This window comes from Zootoca vivipara, chromosome 2 (assembly GCF_963506605.1).
Source record: "Zootoca vivipara chromosome 2, rZooViv1.1, whole genome shotgun sequence".
In the NCBI taxonomy this organism is placed as follows: Eukaryota; Metazoa; Chordata; class Lepidosauria; order Squamata; family Lacertidae; genus Zootoca; species Zootoca vivipara.
Window position 1 is genome coordinate 21,266,159 of NC_083277.1, and position 6,000 is coordinate 21,272,158.

The following is a 6,000-nucleotide window of genomic DNA, read 5'->3' on the forward strand; positions in this document are numbered from 1 at the left end:
ATACCCAGCTCCCTAAGCCGTTCCTCATAAGGCATCGTTTCCAGGCCTTTGACCATTTTGGTTGCCCTCTTCTGGACACGTTCCAGCTTGTCAGTATCCTTCTTGAACTGTGGTGCCCAGAACTGGACACAGTACTCCAGGTGAGGTCTGACCAGAGCAGAATACAGTGGTACTATTACTTCCCTTGATCTAGATGCTATACTCCTATTGATGCAGCCCAGAATTGCATTGGCTTTTTTAGCTGCTGCATCACACTGTTGACTCTCGTCAAGTTTGTGGTCTACCAAGACTCCTAGATCCTTTTCACATGTACTGCTCTCAAGCCAGGTGTCTCCCATCCTGTATTTGTGCCTTTCATTTTTTTTTGCCCAAGTGTAGTACTTTACATTTCTCCTTGTTAAAATTCATCTTGTTTGCTTTGGCCCAGTTGTCTAATCTGTTAAGTTCATTTTGAAGTGTGATTCTGTCCTCTGGGGTATCAGCCACCCCTCCCAATTTGGTGTCGTCTGCAAACTTGCTCAGGATGCCCTCAAGCCCATCATCCAAGTCATTGATAAAGATGTTGAATAAGACTGGGCCCAAGACAGAACCCTGTGGCACCCCACTACTCTCCAGGATGAGGAGGAGCCATTGATGAGCACCCTTTGGGTTCGGTCAGTCAGCCAGTTACAAATCCACTGAATTGTCTAGCCCGCATTTTACCAGCTTCTTTACAAGAATATCACGGGGCACCTTGTCAAAGGCCTTGCTGAAATCAAGATAGGCTACATCCACAGCGTTCCGTTCATCTACCAAGCTTGTAATTCTGTCAAAAAATGAGATCAGATCATATTGAGACAGTCCATTGGCTCAATACAGTCAGCATTGACTGAAAGTGGCTTTCCTGGGTTTCAGACAGGGACCTCTTTTGCAGGCATAGGATCATTGAGTTGGAAGAGACCCCCAAGGGTCATTTAGTCCAACCCCTTGCAATGCAGGAATCTCAACTAAAGCATCCACGAGTCGCGGCCATCCAACCTCTGTTAAAAACCTCCCATCAAGGAGAGTCCACCACCTCTCGTGGGAGTTTGTTCCACTAGCAGCTCTTACTGCCAGAAAGCTGTCCCTGATGTTTAATCGGAATCTCTTTTCTTGCAACTTGAATCCATTGTTTCGAGTCCTACTCTCTAAAGCAGAAGAAAACAAGCTTGCTCCATCTTCCATGTGACAGCCCTTAAGATATTTGAAGATGGCTATAATTCCATCTCTCAGCCTCCTCCTCTTTTCCAGGCTAAACTTAACCAGCTCCTTCAACCATTCCTCATAAGGCTTGGTTTCCAGACCCTTGATCATCTTGGTTGCCCTCCTCTGCGCACGGTCCAGCTTCTCAACATCCTTCTTAAATTGTGGTACCCAGAACTGGACACAGTATTCCAGGTGTGGCCTGACCAAGGCGGAATAGAGCAGTATAGAATCCTAACTGGAAATGCTGGGAACCAAAACTGGGAGAACCTTCTGCATTCAATTCAGATGTTCTGCCACTGGACTAAAGCATGTTCTTTCTCACATTTCAGCCATTCTCCATTCTATGTATGATCTATTCTCTGTTTTGCTTCCCTCCCCTGCTTTTTTTTTTGGGGGGGGGCAGGAGTATGTGCTGATTTTCTTGGCGTTTCAATCACCTGTTCCCTCTTTGGTTTCAATAAAGACTTGACACTGTAGCATAAGGTAGATAAACAAAGCGTAAGTACTGCAAAGTAAACAAATTCAGCTTCCTTTTGGAAGTATGGTAAACAGTGACAAGTGAGCTATTGCGAGCTCTTAGAGATAAAGTGACATTTGAAGTCCCGCAAGCACAGGTGCCAACAGGATTCCCTGGGATTAACAATATATTAATAAATAGTAGACCAGTGATGACAACACTGTAGCGTGTGCGACATGGAAAATGGGTGTGAGTCACTGCAATATCACTCCCCCCCCCCCTGCCGAAGTAAAAAAGAAACCTCATTTGTTTCGAGAGAGTTACTTCCAGCCAATTGTGCTGTATTCTGTAAAGGCAACACATTTGGGGAGTGAATGAAATCATGTGGACATAAGGAAAGTGCTGTAACAAATGTCTCCCAGTACTGTATCCTCCTCCATCCAGCTTTTCCTGTTTTCTATACTGCTCTCGGAGGCCCACCTCCCAAGTCCAAGGTGGGGATGCTAAAGTTCCTTCCTCTCATTGCATAACAACAGTGATTAAGTGATTTCTAACTGCACTGCCTAGGGCTTGCCGATCAGAAGGTCGGTGGTTCGAATCCCTGTGATGGGGTGAGCTCCCATTGTTCGGTCCCTGCTCCTGCCAAACTAGCAGTTTGAAAGCACATCAAAGTGCAAGTAGATAAATAGGTACCACTCCAGCGGGAAGGTAAACGGCGTTTCCGTGCGCTGCTTTGGTTTGCCAGAAGCGGCTTTGTCATGCTGGCCACATGACCTGGAAGCTGTACGCCGGCTCCCTCGGCCAGTAAAGCGAGATGAGCACCGCAACCCCAGAGTTGTCCGTGACTGGACCTAACAGTCAGGGGTCCCTTTACCTTTACCTTTAAGTCTGTCATCTTTCCAATCTTGAGTTCACTACTCCACATTTATACACCAGTTTACAATCTTTTTTAAAAAAAGAAAAAGTCATCGAAAGAATTTGTCAAAATTCTTCAGCATGTTAGTGTGTGTTTCTCCAAGATAGACATCATTTTATATGCACTTTTGCCAAATATACACATTTTCAATGCATTTCCGCCCAATGTAATGCATTTTCACTGTGTTCTTTTTAATAACACAACATGTGATTTTTATGCACTCTTTAACCTCGTATACAATTTTAAATTTGTTTTATTTTGTACACATGGCTGGAGAACTACATTGCAGAATTCAGAGAGGTGTAAATTTCAAAGGATCCACGTGTTTCAGTTTGTGTATTATTCCAGGAATTCTGTTGGGGCAGAATTTCTCTTTCTGCTCACTTTGCTTCAGCAAGTGCAAAATTGGGTAGGTTCACATGAAAATGTGGACCACCGAGTTCCCCCCTCTGCCATACCTTGTGGATGTTAGCTCAGAAGAGTAATGAGAGGTAGTGTGGTCTAATGGTTAGAGTGTTGGACTAGGACCAGAGAGACCACTCAGCCATTCTGCGGCAGTGAATGTCTCTCAGCTAACCTACCTCACAGAGTCATTGTGAGGATGAAATCGGTGTGTTGGGGGGGGGGGACAACAACTGTGTCTGCCACTTTGAGCTCCCTGGAGGTAATGTGGGGTATCCATCGGTCCTGAGAGAGAATGGAGTGCACCTCAGGGGTGAAGACAAACCTAAGATAGAAATGTAATAAAGAAATATGTCTCATTTGGGCACTTCCAGATGTGATGATTATGGAGGCTCTTAGCCAGGCACCCCCAAAGTCAGCCCTCCAGCTGTTTTGGGACTACAACTCCCATCACCCCTAGCTAACAGGACCAGTGGTCAGGGATGATGGGAATTGTAGTCCCAAAACAGCTGGAGGGCTGAGTTTGGGGGGTGCCTGCTCTTACCACTCAGCTGCTATTCCCCCATTCCTGGGGCCGATCCTCATGTTGACCTCGTAGACCCGTAGGCTCATCTTGGATAGCACTTTTAGAATATTCTAGAAGATACTTGAAAATGGTCTTGAACAAGTTGCTGGGCAATGGAAACTTTCCCCAGCAACAGGTGCCTTTATTGGGGCATGTGATCAACTAAGTCTGGGTGAGTGTGAATGAGCATGTGAATGAATCAGCATTAGGTCTCTGGCTGGATGGCTAAAAGAGGGAAAGTTTGTGTTACTTTGTTTGTTTTTATTAATGACCAGTGTAAAGGTAAAGGTAAAGGGACCCCTGACCATTAGGTCCAGTCGTGACCGACTCTGGGATTGCGGCGCTCATCTCGCATTATTGGCCGAGGGAGCTGGTGTACAGCTTCCAGGTCATGTGGCCAGCATGACAAAGCCGCTTCTGGCAAATCAGAGCAGCACATGGAAACGCCGTTTACCTTCCTGCTGTAGCGGTTCCTATTTATCTACTTGCATTTTGACGTGCTTTTGAACTGCTAGGTTGGCAGGAGTTGGGACCGAGCAACGGGAGCTCACCCCGTTGCGGGGATTCGAACCGCCGACCTTCTAATGACCAGTGTAAAGTTTTGTAAATAATAAAGACTCTGAGAAACAGAACCAAATGGTGTTTATTCCTGTACAGTGGTACCTTGGCTCTCTAACGCTTTGTGTGGCGTTTCACCTCTAGGGGACCAGCAAGAGTTAAGTTGTATGGGAGGTGAATAGCCAATAGGAGCTCTCCAGGCGGAAGCAGGGGTTTATAGGGAGAAGCAGGCAGTGAGAAGGGTGGTTGATGCATGAGGTGGAGAGGATTTGAGATAGATAGAGGGTTAGAATAGAGCTAGTGAGGTGAGCTGTGGTGCTGAATCTGAGAGAGTAATAAGAAGGGAACTTCAGTCAGGGAGGACTTAGTACTAAAGGTTAAGTGTAAGCAGAAGTACCTGAGAAACTGTGAAGAATTTATATGCTTGTAAGATCATCACCTAAATAAACTTAATTGTTTGGTTTACCTTTCACCTGACTGGAATCCAATATATGTGTACCAGTACGCAGACTTACTGGTTGGTGGCAGCAAGGAAGAATATAGGCGAGGGAGGTACTGGGTCAATAGACCGTGAAACGTCTGGGGGCCTTTACCGGGTAATCTCGCCACACCTTGGTACTCAAACAACTAGATATCCAAACACCGCAAACCCGGAAGTAAGGGTTCCAGTTTGTGAACTTTTTGCGGAAGCCAAATGTGCTCCGTTTTGAGTGTTACGCTGACAATTTGAGTGCCACACTTCCATTTGGAGTGTTACGCCGAGGTCTGTCTGTTTTTGCTATTTATTTTGCGTTTTTGTTTTTGCGGCTCTTTTTTGTTTTGTTTTTGTGGCTGTGTGGAAGAACCCAATTCAGCTACTGATGGATTGATTGTGTGATGGCAGTACATTGTTTATTGCTTTCATTTTATGGATCCGTGTTCTCATTAGATAGTAAAATTCATGTTAAATTGCTGCTTTGGGGGTTGTTTTTAAAAGTCTGCAACGGATTGATCCATTTTGCATTACTTTCTATGGGAAAGTGCGCCTTGGTTTTGGAACGCTTTGGTTTTGGAATGGACTTCTGGAACGGATTAAGTTTGGGAACCGAGGTACCACTGTAGTGGGAATTTCACTAAGAGGTAGCTGGAATGCTGCTGCTATAAAGAAGCAAAAGATGCAGGAAAACTTTTCTGGAAAAAAGCAACTCCCAAGAGTAGATGCTCATGTACCAACATGACAAAACAGTGCCATGACAAAACAGTGACAACCCCCCCCCCAAAAAAACCCCATTGAAATGGGGAATATCTGTTTAATGTCACTACTCTTGAACTGAGTACCATCTGGAAGAACCTCCTTGACTGCCCCCCCCCAAACGGGTCGTTCCGAAAGCAAAAGGCAAAAGGGGAAGAGAACTTTTGAGTTTTGATATTTTTTGGGTACCCCAGGTCGAAGATTTAGCTGCAGTGAGAAAGATCTCAGTTTGAATAAGGACCAGAGGCTTGCATGTCTCTGGGGAAATATCCTTGCTATTAGTTTGCTTAGCTGCTGGTAAAAAACGGGCTCAGCTCAATAACAAAATAGCTTCAGTGCTGCAGGGCTGCGTCCACGGAGGCAGAGATGCTTGCTGGCTGGTTTGGGGAGCAGTAATTACCGCTTCCTAGCTCAGCTCAGCCCAGGTTGCCTTTACTTGAGCCTAGAGCTCTTCTCCGTCTCGGCAATAACATATCGCACTTCTTTGAGATGAGTCTCGTTGGTTTTAGGGGTACTTTCTTCAGCCATAGGAGCCTCGTGCTTCTTGCTTACGAAAGCAAGCCGGCTCTTCCGGGCTTCCATTTAGGTCCGAGAAGAAGAGAAGGTGCCCACAAGTGTGATGACAAAATTGGGGGAGAGGGAACTGT